Source organism: Anabrus simplex, chromosome 2 (genome assembly GCF_040414725.1).
Source record: "Anabrus simplex isolate iqAnaSimp1 chromosome 2, ASM4041472v1, whole genome shotgun sequence".
Classification (NCBI taxonomy): domain Eukaryota; kingdom Metazoa; phylum Arthropoda; class Insecta; order Orthoptera; family Tettigoniidae; genus Anabrus; species Anabrus simplex.
In genome coordinates this window covers 912129962-912150196 of record NC_090266.1, presented here as the reverse complement: position 1 = coordinate 912150196, position 20235 = coordinate 912129962, and the positions used below count along the sequence as shown (strand labels likewise).

Genomic DNA, 20235 nt, shown 5'->3' with positions numbered 1-20235 from the left:
AATCTTTCATTAATGATAAATGTCATGACAAGGTTTGTTAAGTCTGAGTCACTGCAGTCTTCAGAAAGTGTCCTAAAACGAATTTAGACAGTAAAGAAAATTTTCTGCCTGCATCTAAAGTTGACCAAGGTTATGCTGCTAAAGCAGCACTTCATGGCACTCCTGGATTAAATGATAGAGATGTGTTAGTGTTTCACACAGATTGTCTAAGAGGAATGGTAGCTTTGTGCAAGAAGTTACTGGAAAGGTCACCGCTGGCATATCATCGTCATCATCATCTGCAGTTTCCAGCTGTTGGCCGGGTCTGCTCACCGCTGGCATATAAACTGACTAAATAAATTTCTTGTTTCGATCCAAGTGTAGCCAAGTAGCATCTTAAGCAGCAGACTGCCAAGGATAGCTTTAAATGACTTTGTTGAAAACAAATGGATCTCTGGTAATGAAGCAGATCATGTACAAAGGGAGTTCAGTTCTGTTTGTGAGAATGATACTTTGAAAGAAGTGAATTCTTTATATTCTAAAGAGGAGAGGTTAGATCACTTTTGGCTTCGCACTGTTATTCTAACAGTAAATTTGAAAACAGAAAAGTTGGCTTCATTTCTTAAAATGATACTAATATTGTTTCATGGAAATGCTTCACTTGAACGTGGTTTTCCTGTGTTAATAAAGAAATTATAATAAAGAACATGCTACAAGTATCTCTTGTAGCACAGAGAATGATATATGATGCTATCCCAAACCCTGGTGGAATTGAAAAGGTCTCTATTAATAAGAACATGCTCCATGCTGAGAAGGAGTGCTCATGCTTTGTATGTTCAAAATCTAAAAGAGAAACGTGAAGCATTGGAAGTAGAGATTCTTTGCAAAAAAAAAATAAGAGAAGGGCTGCTTTGTTGCTGAAAGAATTAGAAGAAAAGAAGCGGAGGGTGATGGCAGAAGCTCGACAGTCATTGGTGGCTATGAAGAAATTTCTTCGCTGAAGCAGTAGTGGTAATAACATTTTTTTTAAAACTTAAACTGAATTTAGACTAAATTCAACTTCCAAGTTTTGAAATTTAATATGCACATTAATTGCTCATTTATTTTTTTGGGTGTTAAGTTTTTAAAATGTATTTTAATATTACTGATACTTCCTTTATAATTTTTTTTTTTGTCATTGTGTGTCAGGGAAAAAAACTGGTTTTTATGACTGGAAAACAGGGGAAATGTCAGGGAATTTTAAAATCTGGATTTGGTGGACACCCTGAACAAGCATCATCATAATCATCTACTCTCTGTGCCTAATTTAGGAGGGGATGCTACTGGAGCTAACATTGCCAATCTTTGGCTCTGTTTTCAGGAATTCTGCATTGCATTGAAAAACTGCCTAGCTCTTGCTGCTGATAATGCTCCAGTTATGGTAGGATTAAAGAATGGTGTTGCAGGATGTTTGAAGCGGGGAAAATAGTAACATAATCTTTGTAGGCCGCTCTTGTCACCTAATTAATATTGCTTCTTTCCTGTAAATGTAAATGAAAGTATAATTGATATATTTTATTATGTGGAAAGGAGTGCGAAGAGGAAAGAAAAGTTCAGAGAATTTCAGACTTTACACAACATACAGATCAGGAAAATGCTGAAGCATATGCGTACTCGATGGTTATCACTAAGAAGGTGTTCAGATAGGATTTTGCTGCAGTGAGACCCTTTGATTACTTTATTCAGGAGCGAAAGGAAAGTGAGCAGTGTGTTGCTACACATAGGAACTGGAAAATGGCCGCATACTTGTTCCTGAAGCCGCGGGGGCAGTCTTTACTAGGCAGTCAGTTCTCAGAAGGGAACTTTAAAGACTCACAAAATTCTTAAGCACAGTCTAAGTGCAGATGTCTTGTTTTTCTGAAAAGGTGAAGCATTGTCATAACATTTCACCACACTCCTTAGTTAAAAGGAAACCCCCAGTCATCAATTTCACCCCAAAAAATATGAAACTACTGATGACTAAGATCCATGCTTGTCACATGAAGAATGGTTGTTCATGTTCCTTTCCTCAAATTTACATAAATCCTTTTGCCTTTTTCTCTCAAGTTTTGTGGATATCTTTGAGAATCCAAACGTAGCTCTTCAGTCAAGTATGCCGCACATCCACTTATTGAAGTCAGTTTTGGAGGAACTATTGAATGCGATGGCAAGGTTTGTGAAGCCACACGTTATTAAAAGCTCCTCCTCTCTTCTTGATGTAGATTATCATACTCCAGCAAATCTAAAGGATGATTGTGATTTGATAGGAAAGTTGGCGTTTGTTTTGCTGAACACTTTGAAGTCTGAGGAAAAGTGCACATTCTTCAAGTCTGTTAGAAAGTACTTCTCTTCATAATGCAACTACATGGTACACAAATTTCCGTTCAAAGATGAAGTTTTAATTAATGCAGAAGTTGCAAATTAATATTTCTGCTGTAAGTAAGGTGTCATTTTCTAGCCTTAGATTTTTCATTAACAAGTTTCCGAACATTCTGACTAGTGAAACAGAACATTTAGATTAAGAAACTGATATTTTGCATTCCCAGTTCTGTAACTTTCGGCTCTAAGAAACAGACCTGGAAAAAGGAAGAATTGATGTTCAGTGGGTGTTGGTAGGTCAGATGAAATCAGCTGATGGGTATGACAGACTCTCTAGTTGCTTTACGTCGCACCGACACAGATAGGTCTTATGGCGGACAGACTCTCTAAGGTCCTTCCAAATCTGATCCATCCACTTCCTTCTCGGTCTTCTAACTGGTCTCTTTCCCTTAACTTCTCTTTCCAATACCCTTCTTGCTACCCGCTCCTTTCCCATTCTTTTTACATGTCTGAACAATCTGTCTTGCTTTCTGTATCTTCTGTACTTACGCTTTGATGCAAGTTTGCTTTTATTAGGCCTAGATCTAACACTACTACTTCTGGTGCTGGAATATCACTCTCTAGGTGATGCTTGCTATTTTATCATTTCCACATAGCAATGCAGAATGTGAAAGGACTTTTTGCAGAGTCACAAAGACAAAAACACAGTTCATATCTTTGCTGTCTGAACAACATTTTGGGAAAATTTTTAACCTTAAAATCACTTCAGCATGGCAAGTGCTTTGAGCAAAAATTTAGTTCCGAGTTTCTGAAGAGGGCTAAGGGTCGTATTCATGAACGAGACTTTGACTTAGACTTAGACTTAGAACACGGTAAGTCGCCATTTCCATTTCATAATCGCTACTTGGAGGTAAGTAAATTTAGATGGCGACTTTACTTCCAAGTCGCCGATGTTCCGTACTTAAGTAGACTCTGAGATCAGAAAAATAATAAAGTGGCAGATATTGCCGATGTAGTTAATTTTGTAGACGAAATTGAAGAGATCCAGGAAATTATTCAGTACGTTGTGCCGAATCCTCGGCGTATTATAAGAGATGCACGGAACCCAGTTCAATTTTATACAGAAAATGAGTTCAGAAAACGATATAGATTCGACAAACGTACAGTATTAGATGTACTAACGATGTTTGAAGACGAATTACAGAAACATAATAATCGAGGATCACCCATACCTCCAATGATACAGTTGCTAATTTCGTTAAGATTTTTTTTGCTGTTCGCTTTACGTCACATCGATACAGATAAGTCTTACGGCGATGATGGGATAGGAAAGACCAAGGAATGGGTAGAAAGCGGCCGTGGCCTTAATAAAGGTACAGACCTCCAGCATTTGCCTGGTTTGAAAATGGGAAACCACGGGAAACAATCTTCAGGGCTGCCGGCAGTGGGGTTCGAACCTACTATGTCCCGAATGCAAGCTCACAGCCGCGCGCCCCTAACCGCACGGACAAATCGCCCGGTCGTTAAGATATTATGCTACAGGTAAGAGTAAAATTATTGTTAATTTAGCGCACAGTCTTTGTACTTTCTACTCATGTTATCTAGTTAGGTTAAGGGATGATCAGTAACGGTACAGATTAATGCATTCTTATAGTAAATACAATAGCCTTTCACACTTCCATGGTTTTCAGGTAAATTCCAAATTGATTCCGCTGATTTACGAGGAGTAAGCCAGCCCTCAGTATGTAGAATAATCAGAAGAATATCGATCCTGACTGCCCGAAAGAGACCACAGTTTGTTTCGTTCCCAAATGAAGCTGAATGTCGAACTAATGCGCGACGTGTGTATGAAAGATCCCGTTTCCCTGGAGTGGTTGGAGCTATTGATTCCACCCATGTACCAATAATAAGCCCAGGTGGCAACCATGCTGAGGTTTTCCGTAATAGGAAAGGGATTTTTAGTTTCAATTGTCAGGGCATAGTCAACCACGAGTTTATTGATTGATTTCGATTTCAACTATAGGCTATCTTTCTTCTCTTTCACTAGTTCTAGTAACATAGTTGTTAGCCTTTCATAGTTGTTGAAGGCTGGCAATTTTTTCTTTCCATCCATCGTCGAGAAATAAAAATTAACTGGATTTGATTGTGTTTAGAGTCTATAACGCAAGAAACAGCTGAATTTCTTCTTCTTTTTTAAGAAAAAACATTGAGTGATGGGAGATGCTACACTGCTCTTCCATTGTTTTCATTGCCAACTTCATATCTAATTCTTCACATCGTAACTTACCAAAGTCTACTTACGCCAGAGTCTACTTTGTAAAAGTTGCGTCTATGAAACAGAGTCGTATTCATGAACGTGACTTTGACTTAGAATTACGTAAGTTCCCTTAGTTGAGTTTCGTGGAAGTCTGTTTCATAGACGCAACTTTTACAAAGTAGACTCTGGCATAAGTAGACTTTGGTAAGTTACGATGTGAAGAATTAGATATGAAGTTGGCAGTGAAAAAAATGGAAGAGCATCACTCAATGTTTTTTCTTAATAAAGAGGTAGAAGAAGAAATTCAGTTGTTCCTGCGTTATAGATTGCATTGGATTCTAAACTCAATCAAATACAGTTAATTTTTATTTCTCGACAATGGATGGAAAGAAAAAATTGCCAGCCTTCAACAACTATGAAAGGGAGGTGTTACTAGAACTAGTGAAAGAGAATAAAGATATAGCTGAAAACGAAATCAATAAACTTCATCTCGTGGTTGGCTATGCCCTGATAATTGAAACTAAAAATCCCTTTCCTAGTACGGAAAACCTCAACATGGTTGCCACCTGGACTTATTATTGGTACATGGCTGGAATCAATAGCTTCAACAACTCCAGGGAATTGGGATCTTTCATACACACATCGCGCATTATTTCGACTTTCAGCTTCATTTGGGAACGAAACTGTGGTCTCTTTCGGGCAGTCAGGATCGATATTCGATATTCTTTTGACTATTCTACATACTGAGGGCTGGCTTACTCCTCGTAAATCAGAGGAATCAATTTGGAAGTTACCTGAAAACCATGGAAGTGTGAAAGACTATTGTATTTACCATAAGGATGCATTAATCTGTTCTGATCATCCCTTAACCTAAATAGATAACACGATGAATAGAAAGTGCAAAAACCTTTGCGCTATAGTAACAGTAATTTTACTCTTACCTGTAGCATAATATCTTAATGACCGGGCGATTTGTCCATGCGCTTAGGGGCGCGCAGCTGTGAGCTTGTATCCGGGAAATAGTGGGTTCGAACCCCACTGTCGGCAGCCCTGAAGATGGTTTCCCGTGGTTTCCCATTTTCACACCAGGCAAATGCTGGGGGGCTGAACCTTAAGGCCACGGCTGCTTCCTTCCCATTCCTTGGTCTTTCCTATCCCATCGTCGCCATGTGACGTAAAGTTAAAAAAAATTCTTAACGAAATTAGCAACTCTCTTATTGGAGGTATGGGTGATACTCGATTATTGTATTTCTGTAATTCGTTTTCAAACATCGTTAGTACATCTAATACTGTAGGTTTGTCGAATCTATATCGTTTTCTGAACTAATTTTCTGTATTAAATTCAACCGGGTTTCGTGCATCTCTTTATAACATGCCGAGGATTAGGCATAACGTAGGTACTGAATAATTTCCTGGATCTCTTCAATTTCGTCTACAAAATTAACTACATGAGCAATATCTGCCATTTTATTATTTTTCTGATCTCAGAGTCTACTTAAGTACGGATCATCGGCCACTTGGAGGTAAAGTCGTATTCTAAGTTTACTTACCTCCAAGTAGCGATTATGAAATGGAAATGGCGACTTGCCGCCTTCTAAGTCTAAGTCAAAGTCTCGTTCATGAATACAACCCTAAGTTAGCTACGGGTGTCGTAATGTGTTCAGCATGTTGAAGGATAAGTCGCATGATCCTAAAGTTCAGGTATGTCCAGTATTTAGTATTCACATATAAATAATGAAAAATAAATATATGTAGGCCAAATAGAGCTCTTAATGTATTGAATTATAATGAATTAGTAAATGTTCTGACATCAGTGATGTGTCGTAATATGTCACGAATCTCTGTCAATTATCTCCTGATTTTTTTACATTTGAAAGTTGGTGTACCTGTATATTAATGGGTTTGCATAGTTTTATTTAATAGTTATATACACTGAAAGTGCTGATAGAACTTATGGCAGTACTGTGTAGCCTATATGCTGTTATGTTTTGAATATGCAATAAATCCAATAAACCCACAAAATATGCATTTTCAAAAACTCCAATCCGTATTGATTACAAGCTGATAATTTGTATGTTTTGTTCCCGAGCTTAATCAGTTAATCACACATCTGGTAGCTGCCAAAGTGTTGGGTTAGCCTTATAGACTTAATCCTTTCATTTACTCAGTTTACTTCAGATGGTTATGGGTTGTTCTGATGGAAAATATGTTTTATTTAACTTTTATTGACAGTATAGTGGTATTAACTGTAAGCTACTGAACATGGGTAAAGCTAGTGGATAGTTCAGTTAAATACGATACCTCTTAAAAAGTCACGTAGTTCTAGCAAATGGCTTGCTGTACTGAGAAGATATAAGCAATTTTATCTGCAGCATGTGGAATAGTGTTGTGTTTAAAATGAACAGATCGTTGCTCTAACGAAAGTTATATTCATATCACAGGCTCATGAATTGTTACAAATTTGCAGCACATACTATACATCAGGTAAGGTCCTGGTTGACTGTAGGGCTGATGCACTTTGATTTGCTGGCATTAGCTGCTGTTTGATCTCTTGCAGAAAGGGACAGCAGCCATTTGAACTGCTTCTGTACCATGGTGGTATAAAAGAAGCTTCATTACTCCTTACATTTTTGATCATTTTTCTTTTGTTGATTCGTGGTGTGGGTCACTATAGTCACATCCAAGTGGCTTAGTAAGTGGTCCTGAGAGTAAGGATATCAGTTGCTGTGGAATAGGAGTTGGCATTGTGGACATATTCGGAGTCATTGCCCTCCTTGTTCTCACGCGACTAGGACTACCATCCATTGGTGGCCCCGAACGCATTAGAGTAGAGATCCTTATTTGGACTGTATACATAGGGTAGCATCCAGCTTCACAGAATTTACCCACCTCAGAATATTTTTAAGGAAGCGTCGGATGTATGGGAATAACGGAGTCCCATTTCCATTTGATAGGTGAAGGACTCCTTGGGAACAAGTAGGCAAACGAAATGGAATTTGATTGGGAGCTATCTATATTAATGGGGCTTGTGGAAGAAAGAACTAGTTAAGTCAACAAAGAGGTTGCATTTGGACATGTTAAGAATTAACCCATGGGAACCTGAATAATTGTTCTACCTGCAGGGACAGAAAACTATATTTGAAAATTAGGCAAGTGCAGTAACTTGGTTTATGGAGAATTAATTTAAAAAATTAACATTTTAGAAAGCTGCTTTCATCACAGATCAATCAATGCTTAAATGCTCAGTAATTATTTTTCAGTCTTCAATAGTGAATTAGTGTGTGAAATTTTTTGTAACAGCTCTCCTGATTAAGTGGCACACCACATTTTTCACGTAGTTACCCTACTTCTGACCTTAATTTATGAGCCTTGCCAACATTACAGGGCCTGGATGGATGGTTTTTTCCTTTCTGTTGGAGTCATAGGAACTGGAAAATTGCTACATACTTGCCCATGAAGCTGCAGGGGGCAGTCATTACTAGGCAGTTTCCCTTTTGGTGTTAAGGGGGGAGATCAGTACTTGCAACATTTTCTCAGTTAATGTAGTGCGAATCTTGGTATAATGCAACTGCCTGCTAGTAACCTTCATGAATACAACATGTGGATTGTGAAGGTAGCCATATCCAAAAGATACAGCATTATCTTTCTGTAATCCTTCATAGTATGTCACATTACAGAGAAACGCTCAAGGAATTTGGCCTTGAAGATCTACAGCATTCATTTTGCTGTTGTTTATTCCAGTGTCCTTAAGATTTTCCACTTCTTGACCTCATGGTTTTCTGCGAAATTTTACTACTTCAAGTCAATGTCTTCAACGGCAAGAAAGCAAATGAATGTCTTTTCTCTCATTCCACCTTATGGCAATAATATTATTACTGGTAGCTGTCTTTCTGGTGGCATCACCTTTCTTCAGTTGTACTGTGCAGAATTCTGTGTTTTTCCTGTTACAGCGCCTGGTCCCTACAGCATGTGTTCCATTCTCCAACAAGATACGATAAAGTTCAAGAGAAGCATGGCAGACATACCTGCTAACTTTCCCTATTTAGGCGGGATACACCCGATTTTCGACAGTTTTTCCCGCCTCCCGATTATTCTATTATTTCTCCAGATTTTAGCTTATTTTTGGTGAACTTCAAACATTTTTCAAATCCTGCCATTTCAGCTTTGTACACAAGTGGCCGGAATTCCTTCGCTCATTGGCCGCTTTCAAATGAAATATCGACGTTCATTAACGAGAAATGCGCGAGAATGTGCGATGTTTATTGAAACCTGTGTATCGCGACACGTATATAGATTGTCACTCTCTCGTTCTGGCGTGCTATGTTCGTGTTCGTTCACACAAGACCAACTACAACACCACAGACCAAGTCTTGGTTCACATCAGTCTCGTCGATTCTAGAGACTAGTCGCCAGATTTGGAGTCTTTTTTAGTATTCTAGTGACAGTGTCAAAGATAGTGACTAGTAACTTTTATAGAGATCTTAGGAGCCATTTGGAAACAATTCTGGCAAATTTTAACTTACTACTTGATAAAAATAACATTGCGCTTCGCATAATCGTGCGGGCGCGTGATGCACTATATTAATCTATGCATTTGCTAAGTAATGGCATCGAAGTCCATGACTAATTCACACGTGTGGAGCATGATTTCATATTATTTTCAGAAAGCTTATCAGAGACCAATCATCTCTCTCATATACTTCCTGTGAGGGAATAGAGATGTGTAATTTTTAGCCTCGTATAGCAACAGTCGGGTTTAGAGACAATAAGTGTTATAATATACCATAGTACTCGTGTATTGCGCAAGACATATATAGAGTAAGCAGTTTTTACCTATTGTATCTCCTGATTCTTCCCGATTTTTCCTGATTTTTTGGTTTTGTAAAGTTGGCAGGTATGGTATAATATACGACCTTGATTCAACTTTGCTTTTATTAGATCTAACACTACTACTTCTGGTGTTGGAATATCACAGTGTTTGTCTTGTCCTATATAAATTTTGAACTCGGAGCAGTACCCAGGTGCACTTTCACAGAGTTTAAAAGTTTTAATTACAAACCTCGCTCTCTTGGAAGGATTGAATTGCACAAATGAGAGCTTGCCTCGAAATTCATGGGAGGCTCATCAATGCCTGTATCTCTATCCAGATTGCAGATTTTCTTAAACTTTGTTTGTGAATGTGAAGTAACTGGTCTGGTCTTTCTTATAAGATAGTTAGGCTCTGTAAAATTGTCATTGGGGTAGTGCAAAAATTGTGAAATTTGATAGAATTGCTCAAAATTCATAGTTTCAGAAAATATTTTATTTTCTGTAATCTTCCTGTTAGACCAGTACAACTCGAGGTTCAGTTTCCTTACATTTGACTCATGAGAATCACCAGCAAAAAATATGCCTTTATTTCATCAGCCGTGCAAGGATACCATTTACTGTCACGTTTCAGTCTATTTGTTGTCAAATTATTCATCTCGAAATCTGCATAGTCATTGGTTTCTATCTTTTCCCAGAACTTGCCCCCAAGGAATTCAGAACAGACATCTTATACGTAAGGATTTGCATTGAGACCAGAAACACCAGTGAATGGAATTGTCCTCAGTATATGGGAAATGTATGCTGAAGATCCAACTCCCAAAGCATCCACTACATCACTGTCTTTGTTTACATCGTTCATACTGCAGTCATCACTAAAATCATTTTCACCAAAAGTATCACTGTTGTCAACTTGTAAGAATGATCACTGTCTCCTGACGAAAAATTATCACTTTCTAGTCACTTCACGGTATCTTCGTCGCCGTCAGCCACGTTTGTTTACTATAAGCGCTGGCAAATCACATTTTGTCTTTCTATACGTCATTCTATGAACTTAATACAGTGAATTTTATTTAGAAGATTCCCTAAATTTCAGGGAGTTATCAGTATGTGCCACAAGACCCATCTCTTGGCAATAACTTGAACTACTGGCGTTTATAAGTTGGTAGAGAACAGTTTCGTATGACTCCTTTCGGTCCAAAATGGTGGTGTATGGTACGGCCAACGAGTTAATGGTATTCGGGTAAGGGGAGATAACTAGGAAGAGATAGATTATAAAATGTTTTTGACAGGTGTTAAAAACAGAAGGGCAGAGGGTGGTATAGGACTCGTCAGGAATACTGTTGCGCGCAACATAGTGTCTGTTACGAACGTAAATGAGCGAATAATATGGGTATATTTGGTAGTTGGAGGAATTAGGATGAGAATTGCCTTGGTCAATTCACCATGTGAGGGTGCAGATGAAGAGGAAGTTGTAAAGTCTTATGGAGCACAGAGTGACATATTTAGGGTCAACAGCAAGGATAGGATAGTGCTAATGAGTGATTTCAATGAGAGAGTTGGAAATAGAACTGAAGGATATGAGAAGGTGATTGGTACACGTGGGGAAGATATCGAAGCTAATAGGAAAGCGAATATATTCTTCGAGTATAACGTTATTCACAACTACACATTGAAGGGCAGGGGTACCAGATCCATAATAGACTATATCATAACAGACTTCGAATTCAGGAAACCTGTTAGGAATGTATGGGGTTTCCGGGTATTTTTGGGGGATACAGACCAGATCTGTAGTGAACTATGTATCTCGAGTGAATTTTGTCTGCGGACGAATAAGGGTGGAAAATCTCCAGGATGAGAAAATTAGTACACAGAAACGATTAGTGAAAAGTTCCAAACAATGGACACAAACCAGGTATAGGATATAGAAAGAGAATGGGTGGCGTACATGGATGCTGCAGTACAAACAGCTTGGAAATGCTTTGGAACAACTGTATGTAAATATGGGTGGGGGAGTGAACATCTTGGCGTAATGATGAATTGAGTGCAGCTCGTAAACGTAAGAAGGCATGTTAGAAATGGCTCCAAACAAGGACTGATGCAGATGAAAGAAGCAGGACGAAAGAAATAATTGTTGAATCCAAGCAATTGTCTTGGTAAGATTTCGTTAATAACATAAAAAGGCTAGGTCAAGCAGCAAGGAAACCTCCTGGATAGTAATAAAGAATTTTAGAAAGGGAGGGAAAAAGAAATGAATAGTGTTTTGGTTAATTGTGTAAACTCATAATAGATCCCAGGAAATAACTGGACAAGTGGAAGGAGTATTTTGAATATCTTCTCAGCGTAAAAGGAAATATTTCTGTTGACGTCGCAAACACCTTTTGTTCTTCATAATTTACATGAGTCATCTACAGAAAGGTATATAGTGGCAGGAAGGAGTTCAGTTGAATGGAGATGTAAGCAATGTGCCCAGTGCTGATGACCAGATTATGCTGAAAGCCTGCTGTGTAATATCTTGGAACTTGAAAATACGTGCAATGAGTATGATATGAAATTTAGCCTTGCCAAGATTAAAGTGACATCAGTAGGTTAGAAACCTAAGAGGATTGAATGTCAGGCGACAAAAATATAAGGCCGGAACAGGCAGGAAATTTCAAGTATTTAGGATATGTATTCTCCCAGGATGGCAGTGTAGTGAGATTGTATCAAGGAGCAGCAAAGCTAATGCAGCAAATTCGCAGTTGCGATCAACAGTACTCTGTAAGAAGGAAGCCAGCTCCCGGACGAAACTATCTTTGCACAGTTCTGTTTTCAGACTGGTGTTTTAAATATTATTGTGCTATAATGGCAGATACAAGCAGATTCACAATTGAAGAATTTCTTCTTCTTAGCGTATGGGTACATGAAAAGGAACGAATGGGAGAGAGATAAGATGAAACAGGGGAAAGCTTTTTTAATTGCTTCAAAAAAGAAGCCCCGATGGAGGCTGGTCTTCGGAAACTGGAAAGAAAGACCTTTGCAACTGAGTTTGGGCTAACTGCAACCAAGAAATAATATAGCGATAATGAAGTCACTGAACACTTAAATGCATCATTGCTTTGGTCACCAGCAAAGTCGACAAGGAAGTGAACGGCGGAGATGGACATTCCCAGAACCTACAATCGTTGTTCGATGCAGAATAAAGGTTTATTTCAACGCAGTAGCATCAATGAATTAAGTGATACGGTGTAAATGTGCGACGTGATACTTGCAGTCATTTGCAGCTTTTCCAACATCGGCGACTTACCGTAATGTTATGATGAGAGATTAATGTGCTTTGTATCTTAGCACCCGGTCTCGAAATGTTTACATGTGGGCATAGGACCAACGTCATTATTGTGAAGAGATTAAGCAACGCCCTCCTCATGTTATGGTATGGGCCGGTGATACCAGTGCATAGTGGGCCAGGAATCATATCTAGCTGGACAAAAGTTGTTTTGGGAAGTCAATGAAACAATATCGTACACTATGCATTTCGTTTACCACTGTCTGAACTACACTAGCCTGAGTTTGATTTGTCCCTCACTGTCATAAATCAAGATAAACACTGAAGTTGCGATGCGTCAGCCGCATCAGATAGCGCGCTTCTTGATGTGTTATTTGACAAGGGGCTCCTTTTTTGTTAGCTCGGTGAAGAAGAAAGGCATTAGTTTCATCTTGGTATTAGGTTGTCACACTGTGTAAGCACTTACATTTTTAATGTATATAATAACTATCGGAATTATATTCGTTGCATTAAACTGAATCAGTTGTGATCAGTGAAAAAGTAATGATCACTTTTAAATTAGGTAAATTCCCGCAGACATATTAAAAAAACTTGTAAGGATTCAGCCCTATTCGTGACCACAACATATAGCCTATAGTGTGTTCTTCAATTTCCATCCTTAAAATGTTGTACATATTTGCGCCTTTTCGATAAATATAATATTGTTTACAGAACTAACTCCGCAGGTGCGGTGGTGTATTGTTAAAAGACGGGAACTCTTCGAGGAGGTATTGTGTATTAATGCTTCTATTGAAGCATAATATGATTTTGTAGTGCGCAAATATGACCTTGATAACTCTTCTAAGGACATTTTTAGGACTTAAAAATCTAAGTGCTTTTAAGTGTAATTTTGGTATAAATCTGAAGCAGTGCGGTAGAAAGAAAGACAGTTTTCTTACCGAATGCAGTGCATGGCTAGATGGAGAAGTACAATTGTTTAATAAATACGAGGGACTTGCAACAGAAAAACTTGGTCCTTCAAGAATGGGAAGACTAGGAAGATTTTTACTGAAAGTGGAGATACAACAAAACGCAACCATATCCAGTAGAAGAGAAATCTCGTGAAGAACTTGTATTGGCCGCGGAGGTATCACTTAGGTCCACTGGTAAAAGGGATGCTGCAGGGATTCTTAAGGATATTCTGGAATCTTCACTGCAAAGGGCTATGAGGTATAAGAGAGCTTTCAGATCACCATCATTGCCTCCCATGCATTATAGTGCAGAAGCAGCTTAAGGATTTATGACAGATAATGAGTTTTAAAAGAGACAGTATGTCAGTATACGAGTTGGGGAAAAGGCAAGCAACAGTGAAAATTATGCAACCTATAATGTGAGAGAAATGGAACTGAAGTGCTACCCCCCAAAGGCAGCTCTCAAGGTGACGGAGATCTCTGCAAAAGTAACATTGCAGGCTCTTGTAGATCACACAATTCATCGACTTATAAGTGTGCAACCTAATGTTATGAAACAATGTATTAAAATGTATTAATGATACGGTAAAAGGAGTGTTCAAGTGGGGCTGTGACGGTAGTAGTATTTTAAGTGTTTGCAAACAAAAATTCCAGTCGGAAAATACAGTTAAGTGACTCATATATTTATTTCTTTGGTGCCTTTGCAGTTACATTCGGTTTCAAATGGGGACAAAAGTAACAGGGTTCGGTGGCAAAATCCTTGTCCTTCCTCTCCAAGAGTGTTGTCCAATCAAGATCCTGTACGAAAAGGAGACATCAAAAATGTGTAAGAGAGAAGTTCGTTGTATTGCGGAACAAATACGATCTTTGGTTCCCACTAAAGTTGTTGCTGAAGGTGTGTATTTTAATGTAATTACTGACTTTGCCCTGACTATGGTTGATGGTGAAGTCTGCAATTCTTTGAGTGAAATGCGAACACAGAAATGTTACGTATGTGGATCTACACCTGAAACCATGAACGATATTCAGTTAAGATCAAAGAGAGTTAATGTCGGCCATTTTGCATTTGGTCTTTTATCCCTGCATGCATGCATTAGATTTTTTTAATGCCTTTTGCATATTGCTTACTAACTTGATGTAAACGTATGGTAGAATGGAAAACCCGAAGAAAAGGTCAAAGTTGATATGATGAAGCAGCATATAGGAGAAGGATTTCACTCTGAAATGGGTGTAATCGTTGATCAGCCTAGATGTGGAGGAGTAGGAAATTTCAATGACGAAAATATTGCTCGAAGATTCTTTCATAACCCAGTCAAATCAGCTAAAATTACCAGAATCAGTGAAGAAATAATAGATTTGCTGTGATTCTTCATGCCATATTAACTGGACTTCCTGTTGATGTTGATCAATTTGATAACTTTACTGCAGACACGACACATCTGTATCTTGAGTTATATCTGTGATGTCTCTTTCAATCTACCGTGCTCAAGATCCTTATACGTGGAGGAAGTATCATTGAATCGGCCATCCTATCAATAGGTATGCTGGGAAAAGAAGCGCAGGAGGCAAGACATAAGCACATTCGGCGATACAAGGAGGGTCACGCAAGAAAATAGTCTCAAGAATACAACATTCAAGATGTGTTTAACAGGCTTTTGTTAAGTTATGACCCGGTAATAAGTGCTGCTCTTTTCTTGCATAAGAAGAACAAGCCTTTGCCATTTGAAGTGCAGCAGCTGCTACAGGAACTCAAACCTTGCGTGCTGCGGATGTAGAGGTTGAGGATGACTACAATGAGAGTGCCGATGATGACTACGAGGATGATTTCTAGGAGCAGTGAGTAAAGATAAGAATTTGATGTGTTAATATAAAACCAAAACTATTTTCTAATCAAAGGAGTATTTATGGTATGTATAGTATAGGCCTAGTATATATACGAAGGTAATCCCAAAAATAAGGTCTCCTATTCTTTTATAAATGCATAGACCTGTTTATATCTACAATGGTTTACATCATTTTACTGCTTGAACATTTACTTATTTTTCTACCTAATCACCATTTCGGTTGATGCATTTTTGTAGACGCTGTGACAGTTTTTGTATGCCCATGTCATACCAGCTCGCCGCCATGCTGTTCAGGAAGTTGTGAACCTAATCTTTCACCTCATCATCGGTGCTGTCATCCATCTTGCGCACACATTTCGGTATTTCAACTTTTCCGTCAAAATTCCGTGAGAGGCGCTTCGGGAAACCTGAGGAACCAAAGTGCAGAGACCATCCAGAGTGATTTGCCTATCTTCACGCATGATTTGCTCAACCTTCACGACTGCCTCGACGGAAATTGACGGTCTCCCGCTCCCTTGTTCGTCGCGAATTTCAGTCCGACCGACTGCAGACTCTCTACACCACTTACGAATAATTTTGACATCCATGCACTTGGCGGTAATGTCCAACGGGAGCTCCATTCTCAACGATTGCCAAGCCAAGACTGAGTGCCTCAGCGCGGCGTGCGCATGTTTATATGTGAGCGCGGGAAACACTCTTCACAATATTGTGACCAACAGCCACACAAACAGTTCTGTATTTATTAAACAATAGGAGACCTTATTTTTGGGATTACCCCCGTAACAATACCAGTACATGTCTAACAATAAAATGTTGGACATAAAGCATTCCAGATAAATACGACCTGGCCCACTGTGCAGTGATCTTATCGGGCCATATTTTTTCAATGGCTCTGTGACTGGAATCGTACCACCAGATGTTATCCCACCGGCTGTTACCTGAACTCGACAGAGTTGGCCTGCTGAACGACGTAGTTATGCAACAGGATGCTGCCCCTGGACATACTGGACTCTTGTTTGAGTTTGGTTGAACAACCAGTTTCTGTTCTGGACTGGAAGTGGAGGGCCTCTTATATTGCCGCCCAGAAGCCCGGACTTAACAGCGTGCGATAATTGGCTGTGGTCCTTAAAGAAAATTTCTGCAGCTCGTATGACTTCTGCTGAAGAACTGAAAGAAGTGATCACCCGTACCCTGTGAATGATCACTCCCGAAATGCTGTGCCGGCAAGCAGACACACACGGCAGTGTATCCAACTCTGCGCCGAGAATAAAAGTCAACATACTGAGAGAGTTTGATATATGTAAGAACATTCATTTGTCTTATTCCATTCTTGTGTACAAAACTAGTTACAAATAGCGGGTTGCGACAATGTTCATTAACTTCGCAGAGGCTTACAGGCTGAACGCTGAAAGACATAAATCTATTATGGAGTATGTATGTGACTAACTGGCTAGCTGAAGTTTACTCAGCATGCTTATGTTTTGAAGTGATGGTCTGTCCATTGAAGTTTATTATACGGTGAAGAGATGGCTGAAAATTAAATTAAAATTTAGAGAAATAAAGAAAAAATTAGTTGAATATGAATGTAATTGCAGTAAGTTAAATCACAAAACAAAGTAGTTATCTACTGATCATGTTATCGCTTATCAGAACAACTGATATGGTAATGAAGTTCAGCGGGATATCATTGTCCCAGTAATTTTTTAACTATTAATAGTGCGCTTCGTCAAGCCTGGGATATATGTGATATCCCTAGTTAATTTATTGAAATATCATTCAAATTCACGAGTCATTCCATCACAGGAATCATAGCTCACTTAAATAATGACTGTTCGTCTAACAAGTTACATTTCGTCTTCTACTGCTTTTCAAAATCTATATCATCAGGCATCAATTTTTGGTAGAGACGAAGTCTCTCATAGTGCATTGGCACTGCCGGGGGCTCCAGGTAGCCAACGCAGTGGCCTCCACGGTATGCACTAGCCAGCGTCTGGTAGGTGTGCTAGGTACCAACTGATGAGCCCAACCTAGCACACGAAGGCGAAACGCTGTCAACCAGGAGTGAGATAGCTGGAAAATTTATAATGTTCAATAACGGACCATTTATAATGGTATTGCGAACTGTGTCGCACATTTGGATCTGACCCCGTTTTCCGGCCGGTTGCCTTTCCTGACGCCAACCTTCTTTGAGGGATGTAATCACTATTGCGTGTTTCTGTGATGGTTGGTAGTATAGTATGTTGTCTGAATATGAAGAGGAAAGTGTAGGGAGAAACACAAACACCCAGTCCCCGAGCCTGAAGAATTAATGAGGTGTGACTAAAGTCCCAGACTTGGCCAGGAATCGAACCCGGTACCCTCTGAACCGAATGCCTCAATGCTGATCATTCAGCCAAGGAGTTAGTCTAACAAGTTACATTTAAATGCAGCTAAAACATGGCAAAACAATCTCTAAGTACTCCCAAGCTTGACTGAATCCTAGTAGAAAATTCGGGAGATAGTATGTTCGAATCCCACTGTCGGCAGCCCTGAAAATGGTTTTCCGTGGTTTCCCATTTTCACACCAGGCAAATGCTGGGGCTGTACCTTAATTAAGGCCACGGCCGCTTCCTTCCCACTCCTAGCCCTTTCCTGTCCCATCGTCGCCATAAGACCTATCTGTGTCGGTGCGTAAAGCAACTAGCAAAAAAAAAAATCCTAGTAGAAATAGGCTTACACATGTGTATTTACTAGATGAAAGGTGCATGGAAGCAAATATCACAATCTTTCTTCCACTACACTACAAGCTATCAAAAGAAACACACTATGTTATTACTTGAGGACCTACTGTACTAATAACATCAATTAAACTTCAACCACCATAGCTCAGCCCAGTGGTAAGCATGCACTCATATGCTTAAGCATGCCTGCAGCATATTAAAATATAAATGCATCAATTATTCACAAAAATATCATAAATGGCTGTACCACAATTACTATTGTTATTATTAATTGCTGTAATTTTTATAATTACAACCGGGTGAGTTGGCTGTGTGGTTAGGGGTGCCCAGCTGTGAGCTTGCCTGCAGGAAATAGTGGATTCGAACGCCACTGTCAGCAGCCCTGAATCTGGTTTTATGTAGTTACCCATTTTCACACCAGACAAATGCTGGGGGTTGTACCTTAATTAAGGACACGACTGCTTTCTTCCCATTCCTAGGCCTTTCCTATTCCATCGTCGCCATAAGACCTATCTGTGTCGGTGCGACGTAAAGCAAATAGTAAAATAATATATAAATGTAATTACCCGACTTGGCCGGGAATCAAACCCTGGACCCTGTGAACCGAAGGCCTCAACGCTGACCATTCAGCCAAATGATGATCCTCTACTGTTACATTTATTAAGAATTTAGATTGTGACTCAAAAATTGAATTTTATTTATTTTTATTATTATCATCATCATTAACATCATGGTTAAGAATTAGAATGATCACATAAAATTGTTGTCAACATAGTTTAAATACTATCCTGCAATCAGCTGATATACTGTCATGACTACTATCATTGACTGAACCTGGTACCTCAACATAATTCATCTCAAGCACTGTGTTGACCTGAGCCAACAACCCACATCCTTCACAGAACACTACCAACAAGTGGAATACTATGGAATAAATCACTAATCACTAGCCACTATCCCTATTTATGTAAAAACCTTCAGACAAATGCATCACATTAACCTAACATTTATTGAATAGAAATAAAACATGATTTGGGATCTGTGTCTCTCACTGATCAAGAATAAGCTGACATAGCCTCTACAAATAACTTTACAACCACAACGCACTGATATTCTATAGAAAACTTCCAAAATACACATGGGAAAGTTTATCAATATTGCTTATTAAAGAATGTCTGAAATTGAACTACTCATCACATGAAATTTTAACATGAACTGGGGACATTTCAACAAGGTTTCCATCCTAGCCACGGGTTAATCTACATATCGGAAAGGCATGCTGTCATGGCTTTTACATAATGACAACTTACACAAAGATGGCTTGGGGTTCTGAAAATCTTCAAGAATACAGAACATCTGCCTTGATGTTAAAAAAACATGTGGAAAACATGCTGTGATTGATCTCTCTTAAGAACACACTATCATCTCTGTTGTTTATGGAAGAACCCTTGATTTACCGCCGCCTTGGAAGCTTCATTACAGCACCTTTATCAAAGACATTTACATCATCTAACCAAAAATGGTCTATAATTCATTGAGGATTCACTTATGTCACCATCAATAACTTCAACAGTATTGACTACGTAATCACAGATTCATCTTGTTAACCTTACAGGGCTGACTATTTCATTGTAAATTCACTATCATAATTTCTAATTTTCTTATTTCATCTTGTTTGTAGTAGTAGATACTATAGCACATGCCTAATTTGGGGCATTTCAAACTTAACATCATAGAACTGTTCCACAAATACATCTACACACCTAGCAACACACCAAACATGGCCCTACACCTCCAGCAAATCACATCAATGCGCAAATATTAAAATAGAACTGGAATTAACCTCCCAAGTACTTGTGCTAACAAAGTGTAAGGCACAGAAGAAATTCTAGGCATAACCAGGCATTAATCAATAGAATATTGAATTTCTAAGTGGCCAACATTTCCGTTGACAAACAGCTGTCTTACAGCTGATACGCAGATCCTGTCATTTTAACACAGCTTTTAGCAAAAACATAATCCCTTGGTATGCACCACACTAACCAACAGAAGAGAGGCGATTTGCATACTGTCATAG

At 38.9% G+C, this 20235-nt stretch overlaps 1 protein-coding gene across 2 annotated transcripts in view; it reads left to right on the top strand.

Annotated features, from left to right (window-relative positions):
- fal (falten) overlaps positions 1-20235 on the top strand; it is a 641611-nt gene that overhangs the window by 10979 nt on the left and 610397 nt on the right. The window lies entirely within an intron of this gene.